We start from the raw sequence: 25,149 nt of genomic DNA, 5'->3' as shown, positions 1-25,149 counted from the left end.
AGTGGTAGGACACACCTTCAAGTTCTGAGAGGTCACTGGCTGGAGTGCTCAGGTAACTCAGAAACAAAAGGAAGCAAGGCGCACGCTGGCTTCCGTTACCATGGCAAATCCACTCTCCCCTGCTTGATGACAGTCCCCCCAAACCCTGCCACTCTTGACTGTAAACACTTCTATAAATGTCGAGCACGTAAAAAGCACGAATACCCTTAGTCATTCTTATTTACCACTCCTAGTTTAGAAACAAAATTAATTTGTACAATGTATCAAAGTGAATATGGCCTGAAGTCCAGGAAGCCAGCAAGCCAGAGTGTTAGTGGCTTGTTCTGTTGGCTGAGACACAAAGAGCTCATGGGCTCAGGATTGGTAATTCCAGCTCTTGTGGTATGGAGTCAGGTCGACCTGTACCGTGGGATCCTCACCTGCAAATGAGGTGGTCGAATTGCCTAAGGCAAGATCTTTTCCAGTTTGAAAATTATCCAACAGAAAGGCTGGGCCTGAGCAGGCAGTAACTGAGAATGATCTCCAGACGGTCCTCTGTCTTGGATGGGGAAACTTGGGGTTCTGCTTTGCACCTGACAGCACAGGAGGAGGAAGGGTGTACAAAGAAAGCAAATTCCAGAGGATTTTACAGCACCCTCACAAGAACTCCTCATGAGATCCAAACACCTAATTCTACTTTTTGTCTATCTTTTGGACAAAGTAGCATTTATAACAGTGTTAGCTAATGTTTTTAAGCACTTATTCTGTGTGAGGCACCATTCTGAGCACCTTTGATATTTTAAATGCTAACCCTCACCTCCTATCTACCAGGTGAGTAGTGGGATCTCCTCCATTTTATAGCAGAGGACATTCAGGTACAGTGAAGTTCAGGACTTGACCCTGAATGCTCTTAGCCACCGTGCTCCACTGTCTTTCTGAAAATGACTGGAGCAAAGAGACTTCACTTAACATCGAGATGATTAACCAGGTCACAGAGACCAGGGCCACATCTGCAGGACTTCAGAGGGAGAGCCCCTCCGTCTCTGTTTCTCTACCTTTCCCCATCCAGCCTGTCATGGCTAAACCGGCCACCATACAAGGAACCCCTGAGGTAGCCAATTGAAAATTCACACTTGTGGGGTACAACTTTCTTTCATTCAACATCACAGAGCTTACACTTCCTCCTCCCACATGATCAACATCCCAGGGTTGTTGCACTGAGTCACGGGAATGCTTCAGGACTTGTGGTTACGTGCTCGTGTTGGTGCAGTCAGCCAGGAGGGTCTCCAGGAGCTGTGGCCAATCCTGCGTCCAACCTCATGCAGGAGAGGAACTGAGGCCCAGGGGCGGGGGGAGGGGGTACCGGGAGGCAGAGGGTGATGGAATTGACCCAATGTCTCAAGCCCCACGCAGCAGAACAAGGATCCAAGGCAGCCAGACAAGCACAACTGGGGTCCATTGCAGCTGCATCTGGTACCACACAGCCTCTGCTCTGTGTTGCCCTGACTTGTCAGCTCCAGAAAGCATCTTCCTCAGCCCTTGCAAAAACATAGAGCAGAGGAAGATTGTGTTGTGTGCAGCTTCTTTTCCTCCCCCTCCCAGGGAAATTGCTCCCACATCTCTGCTTCTCTAGAATGGGTCTGTCAACTTGACACCTGTGCAGCCCCCAGACATGCCTCTCACATTGAGAATGGCCGCTGCCACATGTCCACCCCAAGTTCAGCTGATCAATGCATCCATTCGAACATTTCTTGAGAACGAACTGTGTTTGGAGAATCAAGTTTTGGCATTTTTCGAAGAAGAATTAAGACAGTCCCTTGCTCCTGGGGGCTGCTGGGTAATCACAGATTTCTGGTTCGATGGAAGCTTCTTGGAGATCTTGTCAAAATAAATAGCTTCTTGGATCCCCTTGGGGAGAGTGGATTTCTGCAGGTCTGAGGTGGAAGCTAGTTTTAATGCACTCCTAGGTGACATGGTGTGACCACTCTTTGGGTCCCACTGCTTGGGACCTCCTAGATCAGCAAGTGGTCTCTTCGAGCAGCTGACTACTCAAGGTCATACCCAGGCCATTTGATAACTTACTCTCGTCCAAAGAGAGTTTTTGTCTTTAGCAGGCTTTGATTTTCTTCTCTCCCTTCATTCCTGGTGTGTGTGAGCTTTATTCTGTAAGAAATAAAATGACTCAACGCTGACTCATGTTCTCTTTCCACTCCACCTCTTCATTCCTAAACTAATTGGGGCTCTTTTCATCTTTTCAACCCACTCTAAAATGTGTGCGTGTGGTGGAGGTAGAACAGAGGATCTCTTACTGGTGTCTTGTTCCCACTCTTTTTTCCACTTCAGGTACCTGAGTATACAACTCTTTTCCAAGCTTCATACATATTAATCCACAAAGTGGCCTTCTACAAACTGGAGGAATCTTTGCCAGGGAGGGTCATATTTATGCCCCAAAGTAACTATGATGGAAAAGACCTCCTTATTCCAGGTTGAAATATTTCCAACTTCTTTTATCATCAAAGCTTTTTGGGGTGAAGAGCAGGATTGCTCCTTCACTATGTGGACACGTTACTAAACCAGACTTGGGTCCACTCACCCGTGCGCCGTAAAACCAATCTATTGACACCGGGTTGTGGTGAAGGAAAATGCAGCATTTACTGTAAAGGCACCAATACAAGGAGGATGGGTGACCTGTGCTCTAAAACCCCGAAATCCCTGAAGAGTTTCAGCAAAGCATTTTTAAAGGCAAGGTGAGAGAGGGGCATCCTAGGGTATGTGATCAGCTTGTGCACAATTATCTGATTGGTTGATGGTGATCAATCCTTAGGTGCCAGAAGATCTGGGGGCTACATCTCATGATCATCAAGTAGCTAATTTCTTAACCACTTCTTGGTGGTTTTCTTTTCAGCATCCGAAAAACTCAGCAAATACGAACCAGATACTATTATTTAGGTACTTGAGAGAGGAGTCAAAACAGAGGATATGGGGGAGGGGTCTATCCTGGGAAGGCCCCAGAGGGTCCTGCTCAGTTAACAGACACTCTGTCCATGATCATAACAGAAAAACTTTAGCTTTCTTCTCTACCTTCTGTCTGTCTCACTTGCATTTCTGCCCTTCATTTCAAATCCAGAGGTGCTGTTGCTTTGGTTCCAGGCTTTAGTTGTTTGGTGAACATTTAAGCTTCAATGGAATAGACTAAAGCTTCGATGCCACGTCACCTACAACTCACCCTTTTCTGCAGCAAAAAACATTCAGAGAAGAGACGTCATAGCCCAGCAAATTCAGACATAGTTTTCTGGAACACATTCTGCATTTCTCCATCACTAGAACCCACATTTCCACATACCCAGTGCTGTGTCAAATTCAGAGAATTGTTCTTTCTTTTGGGGATGACACCACCTCATCTTTCTTCCAGTGGGACCTCTCTGCCCCAGCTCCAATGCCCTCTCAGTAAAACCATGTCCTGAGTGTTTCCTTCCAATGGACACTGGGCACCTCCAGTTCCTCATGTCCCAAAGGGAACCAACCAGCTTCTCTGAGAAACCTGTTCCCCTTCCTTGCCTACTTGCTTCTTTATAAGATCTTTTCCCCCAAGTCCTCTTCTTTAACCAAGGATGTTGTTCTCAAATTCATTCTCAAACGCAAACGTACTGGGATAATTTATTATGTCCTCTTTTTCTAAATCCTCCAAGGTACAAAGAAGGGCACACTAAGAACCAATTCAGTAAATGCTGGATTGGAAGGAACGCACTTAAGCATGAAGTTGTTTGAAAGTGTAAAAAAGGCAAGAGATTATATTCTTTCAATCTTCACTATAATAATTTTATTAAAAAATGCTTTAATGATGACAATATCTGATCCTTATATATAACTTTCCAAAGTGCTTTCACAAATACGATCTCATTAAATTTTCATCCCAATAATAGCTTAGGAAAAGTTCTGCAATAAAAATATCTGAATCTGAGCCCCACCATTACCTCTTACTAGCTTACTGAGCTTTTTCTGTGGCCTGCGGGCACTTTGTTGCAGCACGTGGGCTTCTCTCTAGTTGTGGCGCGTGGGCTCTGTAGTTTTCGAGGCATAAAGCCTCTCTAGTTGAGGTGCACAGGCTCAGTAGTTGTGGTACACGGGCTTAGTTGTCCCATGGCATGTGGGATCTTAGTTCTGCGACCAGGGATCGAACCCACGTCCTCTGCATCGGAAGGTGGATTCTTTACCACTGCACGACCAGGGAAGTCCCTAGCTTACTGAACTTAAACATAAGGCATAACCTCTCTGAATCTAATCAAGTACATAATAATAACTCAAGGGTATTTAAGATTCTAAAAATGTGTGGAAGTGCATTGTAAGCCAATGGCCTCCTCTAAGACTCTATCTTACATGAAGTCACCTGGCAGAGGTGACAATTTTCTCCTGTGGTCCTGCAGTGCATGATCTTATTTCCCAAGCAGGCAACATTGAAATGACCCCATCTAACCTATAGGCTCCTTATTCATTTCTGTGTTCTCTGAGTCTAGCACCGTGAAGTTGTTCAATAATTATTTAATAAAAGGATGAACTTTTAGTAAATGTGCTCATTAGGATCATGTTAACAACTTTATTTTTAGTTAAAATCCTTCATTTGAATTGGGGTCTCCTTCCCTAATTGTGTTCTGATCTGATCAAAATGGAAGAGTGAGCTTAATTTCTTCAGGATACTCAATAAAACATCCCTACACATCTGTTTAGACTTTTGCCCTTAAAAACAACAACAATGTAAATATATGTATGTATATGGAATAATTATTCTGAGAAAAATAGGGTGGGGAACTGAGTCAGGCTAAGAAATAATGATCCCTTGTTACTGAACTAAGGAAGAGCAGATAGCTAATAGATTTGCCAAGAAGTTATCCATTTTTGGAAATTAACCTGAAATTTGATCTCTAGTTATAATACATGTGCAGTAAGATGAAGCATGAGGTTTTGCTTTTCTTTAGGCCTCACTGCTGTTCCGTTCCTCCTCCCAAAAAGTCCCCTAATTCATATACAAGTCCAGATTCTCTCACTCGTTGAAATTTAGTAGTTGAGGCCCGCCTCCAACCCATAAAACCAACCTCTCACTTTGGTGAAATAACTCCCCTGCTGGGGGGCAGGGGAGAAATCAACTGAGAAGAAGCCAGATGAGAAATGTAACTGGGGCACAATCTGACCCATCATTTGCAAAGTCGTCACCATCCACAGGATGCGAGGATGTCTGATCGCTTGGCTTCTTCTAGCTCTGTGGAGCCAAAAGCTTCACTCATAGCTGCTCACGCCAGTTGCCTGCTGACCTTTTATGGGTTGCAACCTGCATGCCTGAGCAACTGATTTGTTCCAGCTGCAGCTATATTTTCTACCTTCCTTGTTACTTAATTGATCCTGACTGTGCCTGGTCCTACAAAGAAGCCCTCCTGGACCTTTCAACATATGCTATATATCCTGTATGTACTCCTGTGTCCTGACAAGGAACATAAAAATCAGAAATGGCAGGAGACAAGGGGAGCGGGGAGTCAAACAAAACAGTACGAATGCAAATCGCTTGGCTTGTCTCTTTGGGTCTCTCAACCACTGTCCGCTGTTCCCTGGACCAACTGACTTTCTACAGACAGCACATCTCTCGAGACTCAAATTTTCTCTTCAAATTTCAAAAACTGTAATCACCTACAAACCTTGAAAGACAGAAGAAAAAACAGAACAACAAATGGTTTCCTCCTCTCATTCTTTGTTCTTTTTGCCATATGCACTAAGTTCTTACTAAGAACTTGACGTAGTGTTAGCCTCTAGAGAAAGAGAAGTGAATTAGACAGAATTCTGACCCTGCTGGAGCTCACAGGCATACAAGGGACAAAGATACAAAAACAGATGGCTAAAATATCATGGGACATGCCTTAACCTAGATCACCAATTCCCAGTGTATGGTGAGGGACCTCTGGGTATCCCCAAGACCGTTTCATTGGGTCTGCGAGGTCCAAACACTTTTTATAATGAAACTAACATGGTATTTGCCTTTTTCACCCTCCTTCTCTCATGAGTGTGCAGTGGAGTTTTCCAGAGATGATGTGAACATGTGAAGTCACAACAGATCGCAGAAGTAGATAGAACAATCCATCTGTCTTCAATTAAACCATGCATTAAAGAGATGTTCGAAATGTAAAATAATGCCAACTTTCCTCATGATCGTTTTATTTTCCAAAATATAGCTTATCATTCATAAAAATGTTTTTGTTTGTCATCATATAAATGGTTTACTATGATTTTTAAATAAATAAATATGTAAAGAATTCTCAGAATCAATTGCTTATATAGTAAATGTTGGTAGATATAGCGCACAAAAACAAAAGCTCTTAGGGGACCTCAATAATTTTGAGATGGTGTAAGATTGTCAGGAAACTGCAAAAATAATACTGAGAGATCTTATATATCCATTGCTCAGTTTCCCCCAATGACAACATCGTATATAAATATAGTACCTTGTCAAAACTGGAGAAGTGACATTGGTTCAGTACTGTTAACTACAGATCTTTATGTGTATTTTGCCAGCTTTTATATGAACTTGTGTGTATGTGTGCAAAGTTCTATGAAATATTATCACATATACAGATTCATGTGACCGTAACTTTGACCAGCATACAGAACTGTGCCATCACCACAGAGAAATTTCCTTATGCTCCTGCTTCATTGTCAGACCCTCCTCCCAACCCTAATTTCTGGCAGCTGCTGATCTGCTCTCTATCACTATAATTTTGTCATTTTGAGAACATTATGTAAGTGGAATCATACAGCATGTAACTCTTTGAGACTGGCTTTTTTTGCTTTAGTATAGTGCTTTTGACACCCAGCCCAGTAGTTGTGTGTATCAATAGTTTGTTCTTTTTGTTGCTAAGTAATATTCCATTGAATGCATGTATCACAGTTTGTTTATTCATTCACTCACTGAAGGAAATTTGCATAGTTTTCAGTGTTTGACTATTACAAATAAAGCTATAAATAAAGAGCCTTTGTGTACAGGTATTTGTGTGAACATGAGTTTTTATTTCTCTAGACTCAATACTAAGGACTGTGTTTGCTTGGTCATTTGGGGAATATGTTTAACTGTATAAGTAGCCAACCAATATTTCCAGTGTGGCTGTATTATTTTTCATTCCCATCAGTAATATATGAGAAATCTGGTTGCTTCACATCCTCACCGGTACATTTTATTGTCAGTATTTTTATTTTGGCCATTCTAACAGGTGTGTAGTAGTATCTCTCTTTAGTTCAAATTTCCTTAAGAGCTAATGATATTGAACATCTTTCTATGTACTTATCCATATATCTTCTTTGGTAAAGTGTTTGTTCAAGTCTTTTGCCCATGTTCACATTGGATTATTTGTTTTCTTACTGTTATATTCAGGGAGTTCTTTATATATTCTGGATTCAAATCCTTTGTCAGATATATGATTTGCAAATATTTTTCTCCCAGTCTGTGTTTTTTTTTTTTTCACTCTCTTAATAAAGATCTTTTGCAGAGAGAAGATTTTAAATGCTGATGAAGTCCAATTTGTTGATTTTTTTTTAATAGATCATGCCTTTAGGGTCAAGTCTAAGAACACTTTGCCTAGCCCTAGGTCATGAAGATCTTCTCATAAATAAATTTTTAAGGATGTGAAGTGTCCTGAGATTAAGAAGTTTGAGAACCACTGGCCTAGATGTGTGTGCTATGCCTTCAGAGTACAAGAAAAGAATATTTTATTAGAACTTGTGTGCAAAGAAGAAGGAAATGGTAGTAGGAAGAAGTAGAACTGCACTTTACAGATAAGATGAGTCCCGGACAGGACGTGCAGTGTATGGACAAGAACTAGGTCTTGGGTCTTTCTTTCTCTCTTTCTCCCTTTCTTGCTCTCTTTTTCCATATCCCTAGTACCTGGCATAAAGACCGGTGCATAGATGGATGGGACAAAGGTATTTCAGAGAGTGCAAGCAACAAAGCAATGTAGAGGACGGTGGTAATTGTGTGTTTGAGAACAGGGAGCCTTCCGGTGTGGTAGAGGTTGCAGGTGTGTGTGGAGGCACGGGTAGAGATGCGGGACAGGGTAAGTGAGGTGGGGGTCTGAGGAAGGCTGTGCACAGGCCTTGTGTGCGCTGCGTAAGGATATTCTCTAGCAGCTTCTACATTCTTCTTGTAAGACTTTTCCATTCCAGATTACAGTTTCTTGCAATAAGTGAGTTACAACACAACACTTTGCTAGATAACAAAGCTTTCCTGATTCTAGCTACGGAGACAAGATCCATTTATTTTATTTAAATGAACAGGGAGTGGGAAGGAGGGTAAGGAACAAATTTACTTGTTTGCTTACTTTGTGCCAGGCACTATGATCAATACTTCCTAGTTCACCCTGAGGAGCAGAGGTTGGCTAGTTTTACATCAAAACTCTTTCCTTTTTTTGGACATACAGGTGACCTCCTTCCCAGCCTCCCTTGCAGTTAGGATTCAATGGAATCTGAGCAAAAGTGGAGTCAGGCCTTCCACATAGAAACCTCCACCACCTTCTGCCCTGGGCTTTCCTCTTCCTCTGACAGAAGCAGATGGGGATGGTGACCCTCATTGTCACAAGATGGGAGCAAAGCAAGTCCCAGACTCCGCACTGGAGGAGAGCTGCCCATGTCAGGGACAGCTGTTTGGGGATTTATGCGTGCGAGAAATACCCCTCCGGTAGGTAAAGCCATCGACATTAGGAATTTTGTGGGACTTCCCTGGTGGTCCAGTGGTTAAGAATTCGCCTGTTAATGCAGAGGACACGGGTTTGTTTCCCGGTCCAGGAAGATCCCCCATGCTGCGGAGCATCTAAGCCTGTGTGCCACAACTACTGAGCCTGCATTCTAGAGCCCGTGGGCCACAACTACTGAACCTGTATGCCACAACTACTGAGGCCCGTGTGCTCTAGAGCACGTGCACCACAAATACTGAGCCCACGTGCCAAAACTACTGAAGCCTCTGTGCTCTAGGGCCCGCATGCCACAACTACTGAGCCTGCATGCTGCAAGTACTGAAGCCCATGTGCCTAGAGCCCATGCTCCGCAACAAGAGAAGCCACCACAATGAGAAGGCTGTGCACCACAACAGAGAGTAGCCCCTGCTCACCGCAACTAGAGAAAGCCTGCGCACAGCTATGAAGACCCAGCGTAGCCAAAAATAAAGAAACAAAGGAACAAATAAATAAAAAAGTAAAAAACAAAATTAGGAATTTTGTTATAGCAGCTACCATGACTTGCACTGATACATCCTTGGGGCGTGTGGTTACTCTCTCTGTCTCACACCTACTGGAGGGTACACTCAGCTCCTCGGTCTCAGAGGGGAAAAGCCCCTTTCTGGTTGGTTCTTAAGGCCCCATCCTCTGATTCCAAGTCAAAACCCAAGACCAGGTAGCTTTCTGATCACCTGGCAAGTACCAAGCTCTCAGAGACCAGCTGACCTTCATTTCTCAAATTTTCTTCCCAAGCCTCCTAAGCAGGGCCAATAGTTGGGTGTGGGAGGGATGTCTCAACTCCCTAAAAAGGCACTTTCCCCCTACATTTTCCACCTGACCTTGCACAGCCTGGAAATTCCTGCCCTGAACCCCTACTCCATGCCCTTCCCACCTCGGTTTGGATATGTTCCTTGTGTTGCACTGCCCTTGCGTGTTTCTTGGAGGAAGCCAAACACCTCAGGGCCAGGGGCCTTATTCTCTGGGTGCCCTGCAGAGTCCATCACAATTTCTGGTGCATCTGTGTCCTTCAGATATTTTTATAGTAATTGAAACGTTATATGAAACCCTAGGGACAGAGCACCACCCTGGCACACCACGGGTTTTCTCTAGGATATCAGTCCCTACTGCTCCCTGGCTCACTCCCCTCCTGTTCCCTCTGCCTGGAATGTTCTTCCCCAGAGAGATCCATGGCTCCCCTTGACTCCTGCAGCCTGAGCTGACACGCTGTCTTCTCGGGTGCTTCCTGTAACAACATTATCGTCATGACTTTCTATCCCCTCTTCCTGCTTCATTTTTCTTTGATGTGCTTGTTACCAGCTGACACAATTCATTTTATTTATTCATCTGTTTATTGACTGTCTTTCCCTACTATTATGTCAGCCCCCTGAGAGCAGGGAGTTTGTCTTGATCACTGATATATTTTTGTACCCAAAAGACTGCCTGGCAGTTAGGGTCTGGTTAGCATGTATGTGTTAAGGAATGAGGGGAGGAGAAAGGAAACGGGTAACAGGGAACTGCTCTGGTAGCCCTGAGGCAGGTGAGAATGGGAAAAGCCCCATCTGCCCACCTCCACTCTGCTCACAGTGGTCTCTGAAGGCTCCCCATACCAGTTTGGAGGCCTCTGGATTCACCTGTCTTCCAGGTCTTTCCATAGTATTTAAGTGAGAAAGTCCTGCACCCCAGTTTCCTCATCTTTAAAATGGGAAAAATATTACCAACTTTCTACATGTTTGTGAGAATTAAATGAATAATAACAGACACATAAGAAGTGTTCAATAGTACTAGTTACAATTATATCTTTATTGCTCACTTTTAAACCACCCACAAACAAGTCTGTTTTGCTTTGAGAGTTGGAAGAAACGAAAATATTTTGGTGTTCCTCATTTTATAGACATAGCCAGAGACATTCAGTGACTTTCCTAAGGTTACACAGTTAAAAGAAGCTGATAATCCAGGCCCATGGGTCTCAGAATCCTGCGTGTAAGCTCATGTCTCTTTCTACTATTTTTTGTAATCCCCCTTTTCTGTCACAAATCTAGTTGTTTTTTTTTTTTAACATCTATCATTCATTACTCTCCTTTCTTTTGACACCTATAAATATCTCCCACTTCTGTTTAACTAAAATGTGAGAACTGTAAAGGAATATAGCACCATCCTCTCTGAGACAGAACCACATTCATTCATTTTTTTACTCATCTATTTAGCATTTATTAAACATCTATTTTCTGCCTGTTACTATAATATGCTCTGGGAATAAAAAGGTGAAACATAATGCCTTCTTTCAAGGCATTTCTGTCCAGAGAGGTACAAATAACAGTAATATAGTGCCCAGCACACAGAGATGATGTGAATGAAGTACTTTCCGTGCAATATGATGAGCGCTGGGGTTACAAGGCCTCATCCATTTCCAGACTTTTTTTGCCCTCGTCTCATAGGATTTATAATTTTTGTTGTGGTAAATATATCCATAGGGTGAAGAGAAGAAAACAAAATGTTCGAGTCTAGAGTAAGGAGCTGCCTAACCCTATAGATAGGAAGAGGGTGAAGGCTCAGTGGAAGAGGTAAGATTTAGGGTAGGTTTTAGAGGTTGAGTTGAAGTTCACAGGGATAGAAACACAGAAGAGTGTTTCAGGTGGAGGTAACTGCATGCTCAGAGATATAAAACCAAGAAATGGCCAAAAAGAAAAAGAAATGATAGCCCAGATCTAAATAGTGATTGACACTATTGCCAGAAGACGATACTTGATTAATGATCAAACCAATGCTATTAGGGAAAGTTTTAAGGGATGCAGAGGAGGGGGAGATTGCTCCAAGTTCAGAGAAAGCTTCACAGGCAAGGTCAGGTTAAAACCAAAGAAAGAAATGGCTGCGAAGGCTAGAGACATTGAAGCTTTTATTTTTAATCCATTGGGATAGGATTCTTTAAACTTGAGTATGGAGAAAGTTGTCTTGGTGGTATTTGTCAGCCTGGGGAATGGGCTTCCTCTACTTCTTGGAGAAATAGAAGATAGCTTAAGTATTTTTAATATAATCCTTTATGTCATCTGTATAAAAGCCCTTAGGAGAAAGACTTGAAAATTTCATATGGCCTAAATATCCCTGAGAAAATTGTTCAAACTAATGCATCCTGTTATACTGCAGGAGGGTTTAGAGAGAGAACGTCTTGGATGAATTCAGCCTGGGCCACATCTGGCCAGATATGGATCAGGGTAACTGGCTCCCCTTTCCTACTGTCATAACACAGAGAGAGGAGAATGAGATTTAAGTTCAAATAAAGGATGGCTGGGAAAAAATCTGTATTTCATATAAGTACATCAGTAAGTGTCTTTTTTTGTTGTTTTTGTTCTTGTGGCCAGCAAAAATTATAAGAACAAAGAATTCTCATGTTCTATCTGGGTAGAATTCATTTTAAAGTAGTTTGTCCTTGTTTCATTTTGGTTTTTGCCAAATTGTCACCACTCTTTCAATGATCACTTTGCAGTGTTGGGAGTTCCCGGAGTGCGTGCCCCATAAGCATGTTAGAAATATTTTTAAATTGAATGGATCAGTGATGGTTTTATGTTCCCTGGCAAAAATATTGCTTGGGGTCGATTGTTTTCACTGAAAGGCAGGTAGGAGAATAGGAGGTGAAGACAGGAAATGGACCAATTTTATTTTTCTTTCTAATTATGACTTCTTTAAAGACCAGAGCTAAGGTTTGCAAATGGCAGCCAGACGTTGACAGCTGCCTCTTTTCAGATTGGGGCACAGACTGTCCTCTAACTCCTTGCTGTTTATGGCTGGAAAATGTGACTCTGCCCAGAGATTTGAAGCAGAAAATTATGTGCTTGTTTATTCATCAAAGGCTTCTATCGGCTTCTCTTTCTGTCTTTCCTCATGTGCCTAAAAGGGACCAATCAAGTGAAAATCTGGTCAGCACAATTAGTTTTGTTTCAACAAACCTTTATTAAGTCCCTGGTATGTACCAGTGCCCATGATGGGCACAGGAGAGGCAGACACATGAGTTCTTGTTCTTGCCCAGAGGTCACCATAATTACAGTAGGAAGCGGAAGTGCCAGATGCTGTGGGAGTGGGAGGGAGGACACATGGCACCACCTGGGATGCCAGGGAACAGAAGAGTTGAGACGAGAAGGACCAGACAAATCACCAGGGGCCTGGGAGGGGTCACGTACAGGGAGAAAGATGCTTCACTTGGAGAGAGCAAGGGACCGTGTAGGGTCTTCTTATAGCTACGGTAGTTTCCAAAGCCTGGAGCTCTGACATTCTGGTCAGAGAGGAGAGAGCATCATGAGATAATTAGAAACATGATGTGCGGGGCCTTAGCATCAGGGGATGCTGGCAAGGGATCCATCAGTGTCCTGGCAAGAGCAGATGCAAGGGTCCACTCACAGAGCAGGGTCAAGGGACCAGCAAGGGATGCAAAGGGGTCAAGCACTAGGAAGCAGACAAAGCCAGGACTACTCCCAGGGAAGAAAATAGTGAGACCTGGGCTGGGAAGATTGTCACCCACCAGGAGATGTTGTAAAGGGACCCTGCCATAGCTGGAACTGGGGCACTGCAGCAGGGAGGGAGATGGGAGGCCATGCATCCACTCCTACCCAGTACCCAGTACCTCCACTGGCCAAAGCCAACAGAGGCCAGGGGACAAGAGAGCCCTGGGAGGTAGGCGTCAGTCCTTGGGACAGAATGTCCCCGTTATCATGTTCCATATCCAAAATGCAATCACAGTCAGTGCTGACCTGCGTACAGATATGAGGAATATTAGTTTAAAAATTTTAAGACAAATACCCAGAGAAACACGGTGTTTAGATAAGTATTACAAACACAGGTAATTATAATAAGCTTCAGGTAACAACTGAATGGTTTTCCTATATTTTGTTAAAATCATATGCAATGCTAAACTACCTTCTAGAGCTTAGGACCTAGATCTGTTCTTCCTATAACCTCTGGGAGATTTATTTGATTCAGTGATTATTTGATGGGAATTCACCTGAGTTTTCTTTAGTGATTTATATATTCCAGTGAGGGAAGTTAGGGAGAATCATGTTGATGGAAGAACAGAATATGGAGAAGGAAAACATTTACTGAATACGTACTATGTGCCTATAATCTCATTTCATCTTCACAGCCACCCTCTAATTTTTTCACACACTAGATGGGATTACATCAGAAGCTCATTACGAAGCTCATGGAACCAGGATTCAAAGCTTGGTTGTTCCAAGAAGATGGCCAAAGCCCATCTTCTTTACAGAAAACCAGTATCTTTGTGCTAACATGTCATGTGGTCTCACAAGCCAAAGTTTCCTGTTGGAAAACAGGCAAACAATCTTTTTTCCTTTCTTCCCTTCTTCCTCCCTCCCTCCCTCCCTCTCTCCCTCCCTTTCATCTTTCCTTTTCCCCATCCTTCCTTCCTCCCTTCCTTCCTTCCTTCTCCCTTCCTCCCTTTCTTCCTTCCTTTCTTTCTTGCTATTGGTTTCTAAACTCAGTGCATCACAGACAACATCTTTTTCATCTCCCATCTCCGATGACTTTCTTTAGAAGACAAATCCTATATGATAAATAGTATAACTTTTGTTATACTATTGTATCATACTTTTGTATCAACTTTTGTTGATACCCTCTGAATCAGATAAATGGAGATAATCAAAGTTGATGAATTTGAGAAAGCATGAATGATGCACATGGGCACAGCTAGGTCTGACAGGGGAGCCATAAATGCCTTTCAGAGTAGGGCTCCATCAAGTGTATGAACAATGCCTTTCAGAGTAGGGCTCCGTCAAGTGTATGAACAATGCCTTTCAGAGTAGGGCTCCGTCAAGTGTATGAACACGTACAAAGTTTCAGCGTAACATTTAGGGCTTTGTAAATGCTGTTCCCTCAGTACATAGCACCTCCTCCAACCTCTTTGGCCTGGAGAACTCAAAGAAGTCTCAGCTAAGACCCATCTACCTCCGGGAAGCTTTTTTTTTTTTTTCTTTTGGAAGATTTTGAACATATACAAAAGTAGAAAGAATACTGTAACGAACTCCATCTACCCATCAACCAAGTTCAATACTATCATCTCATGTCCAGTGTTGTTTGCTCTGTGAACCTGGGCGTGGGGAGCAAACATTGGGGAGTTGGGATTTTACCCAAAGGACAACAGTAGCACTAGATGGGTTATAAACACTAAAATGGCATGGTCAAATCTGCTTTTCAGCAAAGATCACTCTGATCTTAGAAGATTGATTAGAAAGGGGCAAGGCCGATCTTGGGGATACCAGGGAGGAAGGTGTTGCTGGGAAGTAGGTAGAAACGTAAAATGTGGTGAGGGGAAGCAGCCCCTGCACAAACGGATGGGATGAGCTACCGTCAAGCTGTGGGAGACGTGTTTTAACACCAGCAAGGAGGAAAGGTTCCAACCCTGGGAGCTTGAGAAGCCTCCTTGTAGAATGGTACGGTTTTGTTCTTGAAGCAAAGACAAGCAGCTATAACTGTATATCAGTGCAAAGAGAGTTTACCCAGCAAACAACATTGTTTATGGTGCATTGATAATTAAACCTGACCCTCCATTTGCCACGCTCCACCGACCTTCAGTTAAAAGGACCCAGCATATGTGTGTTGGTATTTTAATGAACAGCGTTTCCCCTACTGCCCCTCATCCAAATCCCTGGCAAGTCTATATGGTTCTTTAAGAGTCATTACCGTGGGCGCTCACACTTCCATCATAAAACCTCACATGAATGTTTCTCACAACCACTTTGCTTTCTCATTGAGGCTGTTCAAATGTCAGTGGTTTTAGCACTGAGCTTAACCTTTACGTATTTTCACCAGAGTTTCAGAAACACAGCCTGTGCTGGATTTTCCTTACGGCGGTGGGTGGGAATGTTTCATACACATAGTTATAAGCCAAGAATTCTGGCAGCGCCATCGAACTGCCTTTGAGACATCATACATGTTTGAGCGCTTGCAATAAGGCAATGGCACTCCATTACTTTCAGTGCCAAGCACATATTAGTCATTTGTTTATCACTCCTTCAACAAAATATTTCCTGAGGGTCTATTCTGGGACAAGCACTCTTAGAGGCCATGGGAATAGGAGACTGAACAAAATAAGGTCACTGTCTTCATAGAGATTATATTCTAGTGTAAGGGACAGACCATTGCACAAATAATGGATCAGGGGGTAAGTACTGCATAAAAATTGAATCACGTTAAGAAATGGATAGAAGCCATATTCCAGTGGCTTCCAATGAATGGAGAGACTATATTTTATGTAAGTGGTTAGGAAAGAATTCAGTTGTCTTTTTTCCTTCAGAAATACTGAAAGATAATTGACCTAAATGTATTTGCAAATTTTCCTACTTTCTAAAATTTATCTATAAATTAAAAATCAACACTGGCGGCACGTTCCCAGCGATTCCTGGATTTTTGCAGAGTGTGGAAAATTTTGAGTCACCCAGTGAGCACTTTTCCAGCTGAGGTCCAAAGAGGCAATGCTCTGCCTTCCTGTTTGGGCTTTCATATTGTAAACAAATGTCCTTTTTAAGGTCTGTTTAGTGCCATGTTTTCCAAATTTTTGTGCTTGTTCTTGGTGATGTGTTGTTTAAAATGACCCCTGAAACATAGTGTTGAAGTGCTATGTAGTATTCCTAAGTTCAGGAAGGTTGTGTTGTGTCTTATGGAGAAAATATGTGTGTTGGAATTCACTTTGTTCATTTGCTGTTGGCTGAGTTCAGTGTTAAAAAATCAACAACGTACATTAAATAAGGTGTCTTTAAATGAAAATGCAGATGAAACAAAGTTATATATTGATTAGTTGACAAAACAATGCAGACTGAGTCTCACAGGAAACTAATTCTATGCTTCCTCTAGGAGCAATGGTTTGGTATTCACCAATTTGCGTGTTAACGGTAACTTCATAGAACATAACTACAGCAAAGAATGAGAATTGACTGTCTCTCGCCCCTGCTTTTCTTTCCACTGCCACCTACTGAGAGGCACCTTAGTATTGTTGAAAAAACATACTTTAGAGAAAAACCATACTTTAGAGTTAAACAGATCTGGATTTTAATCCCAGTTCTACTACATATATGTGTGATTTGGGGCAAGATCGTTAATCTCACCGGGCTTCAATTTTATGATCTGTAAAATACAAATAACACTTACAGGTTATAAGCAGGGTTGCTGTGAGGATTAAATAAAATAATAAATGAGCACCAATTATCTGGCACATAATAGGTGCTAATTAAATTAAATGAAATATCATCTAAATTTTCTACATTGAGTATGTCTTGCTAGTGGAAATTTTATAATGCGAGATAACCACTTGAATGTTTTTAAAATAAACCTCTTTTTAATTGAAAAAATATGACATGCATATGCTAAAAACTGAAATGATACAGAAGGTCATGCATGCGCAATGAGCCTCTGTCTTACCCCCGGTCTCCCAGTTCTTCTCAGAGTCAACCATTGTTAACCACTGTATATATTTCTAGAAGATTTAGATGAAAACACAGGTACTTATGCACATAAAAGACTTCAGGTAAAAAAACACATTATTTTAAAAATTAGGAGTCCTTACAGCTCTTCAGATTTTAAAAGCAATGGTTATAAGAACACTGGGTTTTTGCTCTATGATTTGCTCTATGTTGCTTTCAACAAGGGATTTTCCCCTTCAGGACAAATGCCCTGTTAGAGGCAGTTAAAGAGTGAGCTGCTTCATTAGCAAAGGGTGTCCATTTAGTTCTGGCTCCTCGTGTCCCACTCCCCCATCCCTGGCACGCTGGCTCTATACTTCAGTCAACACAGTTGATTATCTATCTCCTTGCAGCCACTATCTCATTCTTCCTTGCTCTGAAGGAAGGAATCAGTTGGCAATCAGTTCCAAGGAGTGACTTATGATTGGTCTAAAATAATCAGTGTAATCTCTCTCCCAAAAGACTGGTTTCAAAATTACTATGTGACCCAGTTCCCCAGGGCAACATAAAGAGAACTTTCTCCTCCTTCCTGTTGTTGGAGATTTTGGTGTGTGAAGTCACTGCAGCCACCTTGCATGTCTTCATAGAGGAGGCATTGCTGACCCACTGGGGTTGGCCAAATGGAAAGATGAAAAGAGCCCGGACTCTGGTGACATTGCTGAGCTGCTAAACTACCCTTAGAACTCCCTAGCTCTGGACACAGGCAGACCCTTGCTCTTTTAGCCATCTTTCGCTCAGTGTCCTGTTACTTGAAGTCAAAAGCATCCTAAGTGACTTAGCTCCAAAACTCATTCCAAGAACTCATCCAACCCATTTGGATGAGCTTATATGACTGGATCTTCTTCATTTCCACAGCCTCCAACACCATTTTATATTCTCCCTGGCGCTAGTTCCACAGTTCTCCCCAAATCCCTCCCCATCCCCCACCAGCCCAGACATCCAGATTTCTTCCTAAAGGAGCCGCCAGACATCTGGGAAGAACGACAGAGCTTTGATGAGTAAAATGCCACAATTTATTCTCCAAGTCATGTAATGTTGAATTGATTCAACATTCATTTTTCATTTGTTCATCAAGCATTTATTAAACACCCATTTATTAAGTAGGAGGAACCGTGCTTAATACAGGAATATGATTGTAAATTAAAGAAATATTCTCTGCTCTCAGTGAGTTTATACTCTACTGTATCATCAAATAGTCATACATACCAAGTTATAACTGCGCAATCTGAAAAGGTGAATGAAGAAAAGCATAGAGTGTTCAGTGACAGATGAGCTGGAGGCTGGAGAAGACCTAAGAGGAAGGGCTCCTCCATGTGGGCTTAATTCAGAGCGGGCCTCAAACTCAGATAAGAAAAAGTTACACCTTTATTTTCACTACCCTCTAACTGAAATTTGACATTTCGTTCCATTTATAACTGTGGCCGTCAAATATAGTAGCATTACAGTAGTTACAGAGACCTTGAGACAGTCTTTACACTCATCACTACCTTGAAATTATTATAGTTATTATACCTGCCACAAGTTCATGATACTTAATGAATTAATAAAGATGTATACATATATATTGTAACACAATTAACAAAAATATTTTGATAACTTATTTCAACAGAATTACACTCCTGGGTATTTTACAGATGTTAAGGCATTGTCCTGTGAAGAGGGTATACAGATTTTATCAAACTGCTAAAGGGATCTTTGGCACAAAAATGGTAAAGAATTTTTTTTTTAAGTGAAGTTGTGGTGGGAGTTACTAAGAAAAATGAGTGTCAGCATCTCCTTTCCCTACTGCACCCCCAGATCTTCACTGTTCTTCCAAAGATCCATGTAAGAGTCGTCCTAGAAGAGCTGGGACCCAAAGGAAGGGCTTGGAGAGGTAGAAACTGAAATAACTCACCTGGGAGAAGGAGAGTTGCTCCAGTATCAGGAAAAGGATGGCGTTTGGGTGGCTGCTGCCAGTAAGTGGTAGCAGCACTCCCCCTTTGCAGTACCAAGGAGGTGCCAGGACCTGATGGCCATGGATAAAGAGCTGGGTGGTGTGCCCGGGGGCTGGCACCAGGTGTGAAGCCTCCTGGCCCCAGCACTGATCCTCATGCAAAGCATAGCATAGAGGAGTGAACCTTCTAAGCTCAGACAGTGAGCATTACAGCAGTGACCTCGATGTTCTGAAGACCTGAGACCCTGGACGCTGCCTGGCCCCTATTCACCAAAATTTTTAAAAAGAACTGAAATGGAAATTCTTGTCTCCCTAGTGAACTGGGATTCAAAATCTTATTTTTTAAAGTAGATAATGTGCCATCTCTTATACCCAAGTGCTGTAGGCAAGTGAGATTCACATCTGCTCTATTGAAAGCTGAAGAATGAATAAGAGTTAATCCAGTAAGGTTGGTAGGGACAGGGCTATTCTTGGCAGAAGGCAGCATACGCAAGACGCAGGCATGACAAAGAACATGACAAGACTGGAAAGAAAGGCCAGTAAGCCTCAGGGTAAGACTGGAGGAGATGGGAGCCTGAAACAATGGAACCTTCCCCACTATAGGCTGTGTTAAGGAATGTGGCTTTTTCCATAACAACACTGGAATGGCTTCAATGGTTAGGCTTTAAGTATGTGTTAAGGAAGGGGTGAACATCAAAGAAGGGTGTGAAATGATCAAATCTGCATCTTACATAAATGTTTTTGGCTCAAGTGTGGAGAGAGTGTTGGAGAAGGATCGAAGTAGATAAGTGGAGGCTCTTTGGAAATCTACTGCAATTGTCCAGCGAGAGGTGACAGCTGACTTGGACTTGAGAGGAAGCAATGCAGTGAAGTGAGGGGAAGGGATTCAAGAAAGAGGGAATAAACCTGCAAGAGGAATCAGATCTCCAGAGTGAGATGTCAGAGTGCCTTATAAGCATAATGACGTGGCACTCCTTGAGGTGGCACCGTTCCCTGAGATAAGGCTTCCTAAGGGAGGAACGGGAAGGAAGGGGAGAGGAGAGAAATCAAGTTATGATAATGTTGAAAATAAAGTGGTTTGAGACATATCAGCCGAGGCTGAATAAATGGCTGGATGTATGGGTACAAAAGAGAAGTATCCATTAGCTGTACAGATGCAAGCAAGTATCTTTAAATTTTCAGATTTTAAGCTACTCTATATCATTCTTAGCCCTTATATGTTATGGTGATAGTGATGGTGATAATGATCATGGTGATGGTGATAGATAATGCTCACTGACAATTACTCTGTTCTTAGCACTTCGGTACAGTATTTTACTTAATTATTATAACAACAATGTATGTTTTGTTACTAATCCGTGTTATGGTTGAGAAACTGAGGCCCAAGATCACATAGCCAATCAGTGGCAGAGGCTTGATCCACACCCAGACAATGTGTTCCATAAAGTGGGAACATTAATAATATTTCCCTTATAGGGTTGTGGTGAAGATTACATTTTAAAATGATACCAAATGATATTTACAAAGCACTTATTATATGCCAGACACTGTTCTAGGTGCTTTGCATGGATTAACTCATTTAATTCTTGCAACAATATTATGAGCTAAATACCATTATTGTTTTCCTCATTTTAGAGATGAGAAAATGGATAATAATTTGCTTGTATCTAAGTAAGTCAAAGGCAAGATTAGGAACCAGGAAGTTTGGCTCCAGAGTCCACGATGTTGACCAGTATGTTGTGTTGTTTCAGACTCGTAAAACATTTAAGACAGTTCTTACTACATGGCAAGCATATGCCAAAGTCCAGGATATTAAAACTGATTTGTCTCAGGACTTAACCATGGGCACTGATGCTTTGCAAAAGATGAGGAACTAAACCCACATTTGCATTAAAGGCTAAGTGCCGAAATGTAAAAATACCTGTCACAAAGTAGATGTTTAATAAATATTTGTTAAATGAATAAATGAATGAATGAGCTCAGGATGAGAGTCACAAACTAATCAAAATATAAGACCTGTTCTCCAATCTGTCTCTTGGAAATGTCACTTCTTTTCTTAGGTCTCAGTTCATTCACTTGTAAAACGTGTCGGTTGAACCATCAGAGAGGACAAATGGTCTACATCTTCTGTGCTGTTGTTTCCTACTCCTGCCCCTTGGACAGACATTGCTAATCCATCACAGCACCATTTCCCACTAAGCCCAAGCCCACCTTCAAGACGTTGCTCTTAGAAATCATCAGGACCACCACTCAAGTTTCAACCTGTTAGCAGACCCTTAACTCCATGATGTCTGAAGTCCCTCCCAACTCTGACATCTCATCACTCTCTGAAATAAAGTCCTACTTTCTTAAGATCTTCTGCATGAGTCTGCTGCTTTCAAATGTCTTCACTCAATTTCAAACCTATAATCTTGGCTGGATGGGCCTGTCAGGAGGGGAGAATAGGAACCATATGCTGACAGGGCTATAATCTGTTCACACGTCCGACTGGTGATGTTGAAACTCGAGGCCACGTGCTGCTGTCAGCAGCATCCTTCATGAGAGGCCTTCCCATGTTTCCTAGGCATTCCCAGAGTTCTCAGGAGTACTCGGCTTTTTTTTTTTTTTTTTTTTTGCAAGAATGCTGCTCCTCCCAAATTCGTTTCCTGTCCGCCTGTTCCCAGCTGCTGTCTAGCAGCCCCAAGCAAAGCAAAATGAAAGGGCTCTTGCTGACTCCCGCAACCTCCCGCCACAACCCCAGAAAAAACGGGACTCTGATCCTCTCGGGATTGTGGAACCTCCTCTTGCTTCCGTCCGTCTTCTATCCACAGCTGTGAGCTGAGACTCCAGGAAGCACTTTGACCAGACACGTACTTTAAACAGATTAGGAGCTATTTTTCATCATGTGCTTTTCAGTACTGGAACCAACAACTCTGTCTCTGAGCATCATTTTGTATTCTCTCAGCCCCCTCTCAACACTGACTCAAGACCTATCACCAGCCCTAATGTGGGGGAGGGGATAACGATATTTATAGCATGATTTTATACATGCAGACACCAAACAAGCCAAATGAGCCTAGCTGGGTGCCTGCCATCAACCAGTCCCCAGCACGCTGTGTGGATTGGCCACGAGGCCGGGGGCTCAGAGGGAGAAGGATGGACTAGAGGTCTGCCAATGCCCTTTGTATGACCCTCAGTAAGTCTCTTCACTCCTCTGAGCTTCAGTTCTTCACCTGTTCAATGCTACCACCGAGCCATTTTCTCTACAGCTGCAGAAGTGAGACTCCTTACACTCTGCAGACAGGAAGTGACTGGCAAAGAGAAAGAATAAGAGAATGGGATTGTAGGGACCCACTGTCTCAGAGGTGGGTGGGAAAAAATGCTGGGGAAAAGAACGCAGGGAGACACCAAGTTTCCAACATTTGATTCCTCCAACAGCTGTATTGGGTAGTGAGTGGGGATGGGGTACTTCCTGTACCCAAGCAGCAGAAAGATGCTGAGCCTGGGTCCTTCCAAACGAGTCCAAGAAGATGACTTGCAAACACAGAGTGACTTGCAAACACAGCAAGGCTTCTACAGACCCCTGCCTCGTGACCCTCCCAGAGGCCCCGTTACATGATGGCATTTTGCTTCTTCAAAGCCAGCAAGAGTCCCTTCCTCCCGCCTGCTAAGATGGAGTCATATAATGTAATACCGGGGAGTGAAATCTCTTAACGTTTGCCATATTCTACTGGCCTTAAGCAAGTCACAGATTCCAGTCATCCTCAAGGAGAAGGGATTATACAAGACATGACTTACTGAGTGTTCAACTTAGAATCCTGCTTTCCACAAGCAACCTGTGCTCTCTCCTACATGCTACTCCTTAGCAGCCAGCATCACTCCAGTACAGGGAGCCTAAAGGCACTGCCCGACCTCAAAAGTCCTGATCTAATCCTGCCTTGTACAGTACATGCATGCATGAGATTGTTCCAGTTAATAAATCTGCAAATATTTATTGACAATATATTACATACCAGGAGTGTGAATTTTTAAAAAAATTGTAATAATCATTACAAAAGAAATATCTGTGATGAGACTTGCAATTTATAAAGGACTTTGACCTGCCCTCTGATTTGATTCCTACAGCAACAGACAGGAGAAATACCATTATCCTCATATTTCATGTGAGGAAACTGGTCATCTGGAAGTTTAATGACACAGTCAAGACCACACGCTAGTAAGTGAGAGAATCAAGATGGGAACTGAACATCCTAAGTACTTATCTCTAGGAGTGTGTGTCTAGTTGGGAAAGTATAATAAAGGTGTATTTCCATCAAAAGATCAGCAACAGGGTTTCCCTGGTGGCGCAGTGGTTGAGAGTCTGCCTGCCGATGCAGGGGACACGGGTTTGTGCCCCGGTCCGGGAAGATCCCACGTGCCGCAGAGCGGCTGGGCCCGTGAGCCATGGCCGCTGAGCCTGCGCGTCCGGAGCCTGTGCTCCGCAACGGGAGAGGCCACAACAGTGAGAGGCCCGCGTACCGCAAAAAAAAAAAATCAACAATAAGTGGAATATATACTTAGGGCCATAGGATCAGTGTGGTCTTAGAGGATTTTTCTGAAAGGCTGGTCTGGCCCGGGAGGATTTCATAGAAGAGGTGGGACATGAATTAGATCCTGGAGACCAGGATCCATGCACTCGATGGGATGGATGAAAAGGTGGGCATCCAAGTAGAAGGCATGAGGTGAATAAAATGGGAAGGTAGAACTTTATGAGAGTCTCGAAGTCACCAGAGGAAGATCGCCCAGCTGAAGAAAGGACTGGAAAGGCATTTGAACTCCAGTAGCCGATTTGGGGGTTTAAAAACTGTGGCACCAATGGGCCCCCACCCCCTTCAGCCTTCCTGGAATCTCATGCGTAAGCAGCAGCCTGCCTACCTAACCTACACTGAGGTACCTGGGGTGGCAGGCACCTCCTCTGCTGCTGAAGCTCGGTGAGGCAGCTGAGTGGAAAGGGCTGGATGGACCTGGTTTACTTGCAAATTCCCGGGTAGGTGGCTTTGATCTCTCTGAGCCTCAGTTTCTACCTCCACAAAATGAAGGTTAAAAATACCCGCCTTGCAGACTTGTTGAGTAGGAAAAACTGAGATCATACCTGCAAAGTGCAAAGCTCAGCATATTCAATAAAGAGGAGTTATTATTGCAAAGCAAAGTAATCCATCCATTGGTCTGGCACAGGGATCCCCCATCATCCCAGATATTCTACAGGCTTCTTCCCCCATCATATGCCCCCCAAAACCTTCCCCTTGTTTATCTGTAGCTAAAAAACAATTGAAATATTTTTAAATGACTTCTTTTTACCAGTTGGTTGTTGGTGATCAAAGCAAAAATAAATCCACTAGTAGCTTAGAAGAAGGTCTCTTAGACCAGAGCAGCAGTTCTCCACCAAGGGACATTTGGCAATGTCTGAAGATGTTGGTTTTCACCACTGGAAGATGCTACGGCATCTAGTGGGTTGAGGCCGAGGATGCTTCTGAGCAACCTACAATGCATAGGACGACCCCCTACCCTACCCCACACATGGCAAATAACTATTCAGCCCAAAATGTCAATAGCACTGAGGTTGAGAAACTCTAGACCCAAGATGAGGAGATATGGGTCCTGGTCTTAGCTATGCTTTGAATAAGCTCTGTGATAAATAGGCACTTAACTTATCTGGGCTTCGGTTTTCTTATCTCTAAAATGAAAACATTGGCTTAGCTTTGCCTGCAAGAGAGTGAAAAAAAAAGTTGTAGCAAACTTTTCATAAAACTACATGTATTCACTTTGACATTTTGTCCCTTTTACTGATGCTATAGTCTGCTTTGTCAGAGAGGGATGATAAATACCCCTTCTTTTAAGAACGATTGTGGTCGCTAACTTGAAAAACATCAACGTATTCATAGCAAAATGAAAATTACAAGTTCCATGTCAATTTCACAAACTTTAAAAATTTTATTTGTCAACAAAATCAAATTTTGAAAAACTTAGCCCACATGATCTCGAAGGTCTCTTCCAGCTTCAATAAGCTATGATTCTGTCC

Source organism: Monodon monoceros, unplaced genomic scaffold, assembly GCF_005190385.1.
Source record: "Monodon monoceros isolate NGI ecotype Baffin Bay Population unplaced genomic scaffold, NGI_Narwhal_1 Super_Scaffold_20, whole genome shotgun sequence".
In the NCBI taxonomy this organism is placed as follows: domain Eukaryota; kingdom Metazoa; phylum Chordata; class Mammalia; order Artiodactyla; family Monodontidae; genus Monodon; species Monodon monoceros.
This window is presented reverse-complemented; position numbering follows the sequence as displayed.